The sequence below is a fragment of the Crocodylus porosus genome, unplaced genomic scaffold (assembly GCF_001723895.1).
Source record: "Crocodylus porosus isolate Cpor-Errol unplaced genomic scaffold, CroPor_comp1, whole genome shotgun sequence".
NCBI lineage: Eukaryota > Metazoa > Chordata > Crocodylia > Crocodylidae > Crocodylus > Crocodylus porosus.
In genome coordinates this window covers 5359510-5369146 of record NW_017728924.1, presented here as the reverse complement: position 1 = coordinate 5369146, position 9637 = coordinate 5359510, and positions in this window count along the sequence as shown.

Genomic DNA, 9637 nt, shown 5'->3' with positions numbered 1-9637 from the left:
GGAAGTTGTAGTCTCACTGATGGACTGCTGTATCAAATGAATGTTGGGCTATTGTCAAAATATTTTATATATAACCTTTGATTGAGTGTGTCCAGTGCCCTCACCTCCAGCTCCCCTCCCTACAATTCACAAGAATTTGCAGTTTACCTGCAACAGAAAAAAGTGGGAGGAAAGGTAGATAGGATACTGGGGGGCAGACATCTTGGACAAGTGTTCAGGTGCACCAGGTTTTAATTCTTAGGTCATGGCTGAGCCAGAAGAAAGAAGTTCTTCACCTGCATGGCATTACTGGCAAAGTCTCTGTTAACTGCTTTGATCTGGGTGATGAACCAAATCCCTCATATTGCAAAGTGTTATCTGATAAGCAACAAAGAAAACTGGTGGAAGGTTAAAAAAAAAGTGAAGCCCCTCTAATAAACTGGATACTGAGACATCTTGCCAGATGAGTAACTCGTACATTCTCTAGCCACCACTTGGCAGAAGAGTCTTTGGGATTTATGGTACTCCCTTTCCACTGTATAATATGATCCATATCACAAATTGCAAAGACTGCATATCAGTTTCTTCATTATAAACTAATATTTATTTAATGCTCTAATATTGAAATCTTACTTCATAACCCAGCCTTAATATAGACAAAAATTTGCACAGAAGTGCTACAGTAATACAGGCAGGGAAAATTCACTGGTTGTCCATGCTGATTTAGCTACATGGGTCTCCATGCATTACATGGGGTGTTAAATACTACAAAAATCAAATACTGCATTGCACAAGGTATTGGAATCCTTATTATAAGTTACGGCCAGATTTCAAAACTGACGAAATGCAAGCGTCACCTGTGAGAAAGCCCTATATGTGCACACAAGTACCTTATTTATATGGGTAAAATTACAGGCCAGACTAAAAATTTAGCATTAAATCCTTTAGGTGATACAAGCTCTTTCCTGTATTGCCTGGTCTCTTAAAAAATTACTCATCAGTGCCTCAGCATCTGCATTAAACCCTCCTCCATATCAATGTCAAACCTTGAAAAACCTGACTCCTTTTACTGGTTTGGTGTTTTTTTTTTCCTTTTGCCCTGTCATATATCAAATACTACATGCCTAGACACACAGCCTTCATGACTATACTGTCTATCATGCAGAACAGCCAATTATTACTCACACATTTTCCTGCCATTATTATTGCTTAAATATGCAGTAGGTTTCAGCCACCCAAAAATGACATGCCATTGAGAAAATTTATCAAACAGACAGCCTAGATTTTAGGGTGTTTAAGAATGTACGAATGCGGCCTATAGCCAAAGAAAAGTAACTTTGGTAAATCAGAAGCCTATGCTATTGGCACCGTCCGTCTTTGCCTTTGCATATTTCATTCAATCCAAGATGAGGCACATTTGAACTTAAGACAGAATAAAGACAAAGCTAGATCATTTACAGGATGAACAACTGGGCACTGAGCATTATGTTGGTCCACTACCCGGTGCACATTTCAAAGTCTACCACCAGGCTTGAAAGTCCCAAGAGAACCCAAAGAACTGGGTGGACATAAGGCAGAGCTGCTTAACCCTACCCCAGCTTCTCTTTGCCACAAGAAGTGGGTCTCAAATTTCTATACATCAGAGAAAGGATCTCGCCATTCTATAAATCTAAACAATAGCTAGACAGCCTTGCCTATTGACAACCATATGACCTCATATTCAGGTGACTTCAACTGTTGACATGAAGATTGGGGATACTCCATTAACAGTAGCAACCGAGACAATCTTTGTCTCTGCGCAAGCCTGAATGATATAACCCTCATATGTGATCCAAAGGAGCCACCTACTTTCCATTCTTGACATTGGAACATTCAGACAAACCCAGATCTTGCTTGGTGAAGGGTGACTCAAATAAAATACTGATAAGAAAAGTACTTGACAAGTTTCCATCATCTCAGCACAGACCCTCACTCATCCGCACTGACAACATGATTTTTCAGCCCACACTATCCAGTCCAGCTCCAAAATGGAAGTTTTGGAAGGCAGATTGTTAGAAATACCAAACACTGACCAGCACAAGAGCAAACCAATTAGAGGATCCATCAAAAACCAACATTCATCAAGGCTACAATATATTTACAAACTGCCTAATTAAAATAGCCAAAGGCTATAGATGCTATAGAAGCCATGAGGTGCTATGCTGGTACAAGCAGTGCAAACAGCTCTTTAACATCATCAGATAATGCAATGAATCTGCAAGCATAAAAAGAAGTACAGAACAGCTGGCTACCACACTGAATATTATTAAAAAGGAGAGATGGCTTATTGCTGTAGAAGAATTGGCTATAACCCACTTGAACAGATAAGCATGATGCACCATTAACCACTTTACAGGCAAAGGCACCAAAAATTATATTACCTTGTGTCAGCGAACTCTATCCCCGAAATACTGTGCAACAGTAGCCAAGCAAGCAACACACAGAAATGATTAGACACTTGACTTGTAAACAACTTAAATCACACTGCCCCAACTTTAATTAAATGAACCCCATCTCTGACAATGAATTTGACGCTTCTATTAAAGTGATCAAGATTGGCCAGGCTGCTGGACCAGATAGCAAATTCTGGGAATATTTTACTAAGCTCAGAACCACAATAAAAAGATGGCTTCAGAAATTCATGTATAAATGTCTAGAAAGTGACAGAGTTCCAAAAATCTGGAGAAAAGCTGATGTCATTGCTACCCTGAAACCCAAAAAACTACCAGAAGATCCAAAGAGTTACTGACCCAGCTCACTAGCACTAGTGTGCATACAAACTAATGAGATGCATCCAGACGAGCATGCGCGTGCCTCTTGCAGAATCTCAAAGCAGTTTCAGATGCCACAAGAGGCACACTGGGAACAAAAAAAGTTCCCTGCACTGCATATTTGCAGTGCAGGCTCAAAATCTGATACCTGGAAATCCAGGTATCAAAAAAAAAAAATAACCCTACAGAAAAAAGTGGGGCATAGCAACTGGGAAGCTGGTCCTCCATGCTGAACAGACTCAACCTGGCCCAGCCCAGTAACACGTGGCTTTGGACTGGACCAGGAAAGCTGTGCGCTAGTGGGCCAGGCTGGGTCCGTTCAGCACAGAGCCCACGTCAGGTAGCACCGCACCGCCGTGGGCTGTGCCAGCAGCCAGGCCATGGCCCAGCTGGCTGCTGCTGCCAGCACCACCGGGGGCGGGGAGGAGAGCTGAACAGACTGAGATCTGGATATGGACGTTTCAGAACAACACTTTCTAAGATGCACATCTTGGACAGATTGCTGTGTGAATACTGTGTCCAGCAAACAGCACAGCACTGAACTGATAGCAGCAATCTTTACAAATGCCCTGATGGGATGGAGGGAATCCACACATTTAGTGCTAATACCAGACAGTGGCTCACAGATTTGGAAGCTGATATTTGATGCCATACAAAAGAGAGTCGGACACAAGAACCACGTTATTTGCAGCCCAGGTATCCCTGTAACATTCCCCTCACAGCTGTAATACCCAGATATGGCACCTGTGGGCTGCAGACACACCACCAGCAGAAGAGTTGAGAAGGCCTTAGAAATCCCTGTCTTCCAGACAAAGGTATTGCACAGAGATTGTACTACCTTCTCCCCATTAAGGCTAGGTTGAAACAATGTCCAAAAATTTAGACTACAAATTTAGACTACCTTTGCTGCATCTGCTGACAGTTAAAGTAGCTAATCGGGGGTTTCCAAAACCACAGTAGGTAAAGACTAATAAAACACACCAGGACATTAGAAGAGGCAGTCATGAAGTGCACAGGCTGGCAGAGTAACAAACAATTATCAGCACATTCTCTCTTGGCAGCAATTCATTTTCCCTTTGGGCTCTCTGTGTTGAAGGTAAAATATGTGTCATCCCCTACAGGAAACATCTCTTGATTATTTCACTTTAAAAACCATATTTTTGAAAGCTAGGAAAACAGAATAAGTATTGCCTCCCGGCCTCAAAACAAATGTACACTGAGAAGATAAAAGAAGGTTGCTTTAACAATAGAGCATATCCTGAATAAACCCGAGTGGTTCCAGTAGCTCAGAATACAGTTGTTACCAAAATAACAGCACTGAAGTTGTTACTGTTAAACCACAGTGTTTAATGAGCCCATATAAATCTGGGCTGTAAATGTTAGCAGTATTTCACCTGCATCCCAGGCACCTCTGGTTTCCCCTTGCACAAGGAGAAACTGTGCGCACTGTCTCAACTCATAATTGCAATCGATGACAATTTTTCACTGGGAAACTAAAACAAAGATAGTACCAGGGGCTGAAAGGCTGCCACTTTTTAACCAAGATGACACCTTTGTTCTGGGCACATATGGGGAACGGTAAGGAAGCAAAGTAGCAACTGGAAATGGAGCTCAGTCCTACTCCTACAAGTTAATGAAGTCCAACTGACTCTGGAAGGAGTAGGACTGTAGCTGGAGTCAGAAACCATACAGCATCCTGTGTTCTCACTGGTTCAAACCAATCTATTTTAGCATAATCTTACCCTTGTAAGCCCCTCTTCCCCATTTATGTTAATGTTCACATCACCCCGAAAGCAGGAGTCCTTTCATCTTGGTATATTAGAAGAACCATTGATTTTTCTAAACTATACATGCATCAGCCATGAGCCACGTTTCAGATCTAAAACTCACATTTGATAAATCTCTTACCCCACCAGTAAATCAAAGAAACAAACCAAAGGAAGCCTGGAATTGGTTTTTGCAGTCCTTGCCCTTGCCTCTCCCTTATCTCTTTCCTCGTCTTTAGAAGAACATGAAGAGGAAGGGAAAATGGCCAGTCTCAACGTTGACACTTGTATTTCTAGCTCTGTTCCCAACATAACCCTTCTTCACACCTCATATTGTATCCTGTGGCAATACTACTCCCCAAAGGAGACAGTTGTATCCTTCTACTCCAGAGCACCTCATGTGAGAGACAGCTTTTTAAAAAAATATATTTATCATCTTGCAGTTATAATGGTGGTAAATATCTGGATGAGAATCATTTGCAGAGATCCTCAGTGCAAAAACACCTGCATATTTATTCCGTGTGCATTTTAACGCCAAAACAATAGTTCAGTTCAAAATTAGCTGTCCTTCATCTCGAGGACCTCACCTATAAGGGTCAGCCCTTCCAGGGCCCTTCCTCGCCTTAGTCTGTAGTGCAGGGCCTACTGCTACTGCTTTAACCAATGATATGGGGGTCCAATAAGCCCCCTCCCTGCCCCCTTCTCTTCAGGAGACCATGCCAGGCTGGCATCTGACCATGATGCCAGCCCTGCTCTCTAGATCAGATAGCACTTCCCAGGCCAGGGCTGCAGAGCATGCTGGGATGCTGGGGGACTCTGATTTAACTTAAACCAGGAAGGGGTCTGGGACAAAAGTTCCATAGACCATTTTGACCTTGATCTCTTAAGTCTGATACTACATTCAACCAGGTTTATCTTAAACCAGTTTCAGCCATTTCAAAACTGGTTTAAGTGCACTGGACTTCTGTTCTGTTACAGGTTTAAACCAGTTTCTGGTCACTTAAACTGGTTTATGTGTAACTTCTGCCCCAGCCTTAAGGGTGCAAGCAGCCTGTAGGGTGGCTTCCAGGTGGCAGAGGGGAGCTAATGAGGGACTCACCTGGCCAGAAGGGCTCAGGCTTGCACAGGCTATATAAGCCCAGAGCCAGGACCAGTCAGTTAATCTCTCCCCAGCATCCATGAAGTCAGGAGCTCCTGAAGGGACCTGGATTATGCTGAATGACTCTGCAGGCCTGGGAACTGAGGCTCAATAAGAAGTCCAGTAGCTTAGGAAAGGCTGAGACCTGGACCAGAGAGTCCACAAGCCCCAAGCCGGCTAAGCCAGACTAGAGGGTCCAAGAGCACAGAACAGGGGCTGGATGTGGGACTAAGGGGTCTGAGAGCTGTGAGGGAAACTATGTAGGCAACCAGGAGACCTGAGGGAGCCATGTGTACAAATAGTTAACTTGAAGAGAGAGAACACCCGTGAGGCTTGGGACATGGTATAGGGGAGGAAATGGAGTCATGCACTGAGCCCTTAAGGCTACAGGTGCGCTGGAGGGACATGTAGCCCTTGAAGGTACAGGCCAGCTGAGAGGGGCTACTGAGGTGCTTAAATCAAGCTGGCTGAGGGTCCAGGAGGGACCCAGGAATACTACAAGTGGACTAAGGCTCACTCTCAGGCCTCCCTTAGTTGATCTATAATAAGAACAAGGTGTGGCAGGAGAGCAATTAAGAGAGGGCCATAATGAAGACTGAGCTGGCCAGGGGGCATCACAGCCACCCCTATGGCTCAAGCCTGGCTACAGATCTATCAAGGAGATAGAGAATGACTGCACAAACAGGCTGCTTGTATGTCAACATTTTGGTAGTGACAGCAGTATTTTGGGACATTTGTGCTTCAACCATCTTCATCTTGAGATGAAGAAGAAACTATGGGGTCAAAAATGTATGAATATTCCCAATTCACACTGCAACTTTCACCTCCTTAAATGTCCCCCCCGCCAAATTCCCTACACTCATGCAGTTAGGGCACCCAGCACGCTCTCATGAATAAGAACGTAGCTCAGTGTACTGTAATGCTAAAGATACAAACACATCAATAATTCATAGTTTCATAGATGTAGGGTAAGAAGGAACCTAAGTAGATCATCAAGTCCGACTCCCTGTCCTGCACAGGAATGAATACTGGGCTCATATGACCCCTGGTAGGTTTGAGCTCATATGACCCCAGCTAAGTAATTATCAAGCCTCCTCTTAAAGACCCCCAAGGTAGGAGCCAGCACCACTTCCCTTGGAAGTTGGCTCCAAGTTGGTTAATTATCTTAACACATCAATTAAACAGAACAGCAGCTTCCTCCAAACAAGGTCGAATGGAGTAGGAATCTCACACTGGGCTCTATTCACTCTTCTCCATTCTTCCCTTCTCAATTCCAGCTTTACTTCCCTTGGAAGTATTTGACATTCTTTTTATGGGTGATAAAACAAAGTCTTGGGACTCTTTCCATATCCATTCAAACAATTATTATGGTTTCCTTAACAACGATGCAATCTGTGTCTTCCCCTCTGAAACCTGGCAATCTCCTCTTTGCAATGGTCCACAACTCAAGTGATTTCCGCTCAATATGGCAGCAGACTGAATTCAGTCAAAATAATAAGGTTAGTATTAGGGACATTTAAACACATTCCATCCAACTATATGCTAACTGTCTGATTCAGTCTAGCACGTTTTATTCCTGAAACTGAGATTCCCTAAAGCAGCTAAAGTGAATTTTGCCCTTTTTTCCTACTTTCTTTTACCAAGTCTTCATCCTTTTAGCCTTTGATGAATAGTCTCAGGTGCAGGGAGGCCCTTACATTCTTCACAGTTCTCCAGTTAGGATCATTCCTGGTGAATGTTACCTGGTCTTTGCTTTCTGATAGGACCTGTGGGCATGTCGTCAACTCTGTGCTGCCGGGTTGCTTTGTGCTTTGACATAGAGCTTGCCATTTCATTTTGCCTTGCCCCACTGTATTGTGCATGACCCAGCTCCTTCCAACAGATGGAACACACTACTTCTGCAAAAGTGCATGACATTTCCAGTCATTTTTACTTAATACCTTAACACTTAATACCTTCCCCTTTAGATCAAACCTGATCTTGGTGTGTCTTTGCACACCTTTGAAAACAGGCACAGATACTGTCTCATTAACAAAGGTGGTAAACCTCAGCTTCCCCCTCTCCCAACCTATTGCTTTCTTGAGTTTCTCCCTCTGCTGTTGTTGCTCTCTGCATCCCAATTTCCCCATCTTTTCTTTTCCCTGGTGTTCCACTATTTTTCCATTCTCCTTTTCCACATTCTTTTTCTGTCTTGCTCACTTACATATCCTGTCACACACCAGACTAACCTGTCCCTGTCTCGCCTCTTCCATCAAGGCTGTTCTCATTTTCTCCATCAGCTTCATTTTCCCCAGACGTTCTGTTTCCTGTCTACATTGACTGACACCATCCAAGTTGACTAGATACTGCAGAAAGCCAGACCTCCTGATGTGTGGTTGAATGTCTTGGCAATAGCATTAATGCATGTCAACAACAGGTGTAAGGAAGACAGAGTAATGGATGGCATCTGCAATTTTCCTGTATATGATACAACATCTTTAAGCAAATCCATATTAGGTGATGAATGCTGTCAATAGCTACATACACTTACGGCTTTCGGTGACAATAAATCATAATAACACACCATCACATCATCCTTAAGATAGATCCTTTGCTGGTGCTAATTAGCCTGCTCCCATTAATACCACCTGAAGATTGGGGTGAGAGTGATTTTTTTTCCTCTCTGTCACTTGCAACAAATGACAGTTTAAAATAGGAATGTACTTTTAAATTACTTATACTGTAATCATGGTTAGTAGGGCCATGCAAAATTTTGACCACTGTTTCATTTCGACGCTGTTTCGACTCATTTTGAGTTCGAAACAGCAAAATTGAAATGAAACAAAGGCTGTTGAAATAGCCTCAAAACAAAGAAATTTTGAAAGTCAGAATGTTTTGACCATAGCACTGGGGATGGAGAGGCAGCCCAGCTAGGCTGACTTCCCATCCCTGGTGCAAGATCCACCGGGGGGCCATCCCCCGTGCTAGATTGCGGGCCTTGCTAGATCGCAATGGGTGGGAAAGCAGCCCAGCAGCTGGGCTGCTTTCCCACCCCTCCCCCCTGTGATCTAGCACTGGGGATGGAGAGGCAGCCCAGCTAGGCTGCTGTCCCACCCCCTGTGTTCTAGTGCCAGGGATGGAGAGGTAGCTCAAATGGGTGCTTACCCAACCCCCATGATCTAGTGTGGGGGATGATGAGGCAGCCCACCTGGGCTAAATTTCCACCTCCAGCTGGTGTTGGACAGTCAGCATATGGAAGAGGCCTCATACAAGTGACTGAAAGGCTGGAAAACATACCTGACAGTGAAAGAGATAAATAGTTTGGTCTGTTTTGTATGTCATAGAAGGTGACCAAGTCTCTTGCTGATCTTGTATAAATACGTTTCCAGAAAGGGGATAGTAGGTACCGTCAGGCCGCACCCTACCAGAGAAAGGCATAACCAGAATCCATGGCTGGAAGTTAAAGCCAGACAAATTCAATTTAGAGTTCAGAGTGATAGGGATTAACCACTGCAACAAATTATCAAGGGATGTTATGTATTTTCTAAAGTCAAGACTGGAAGTTTTTTGGAAAATATCCTTTCATCATTAAACACAAGTTAAAGGGCTCAGTGCAGAAGTGACTGGACAAAATTCTATAATTTGTTTTCCAGGAGGCCAGACCAGAGGATATAAGAGGGGGAGTCACTGTTCCCCCGTACACTGCCAGGAGTGACCAGGAATAACGGTCACAAGCTGGCAGAGGGAAGGTTTAGGCTAGAGATTAGGAAGCACTATTTCACGGTCAGGGCAGCTAGGATCTGGAACCAACTTCCAAGAGAGGTGGTCCTGGTTCCTACCCTGGGGGTTTTTAAGAGGAGGTTAGATGAACATCTTGCTGGGGTTGTTTGACCCCAGTATTGTTTCCTCCCATGGCAGGGGGTCAGACTAGATGATCTATTCAGGTCCCTTCCGACCCAGAGTCC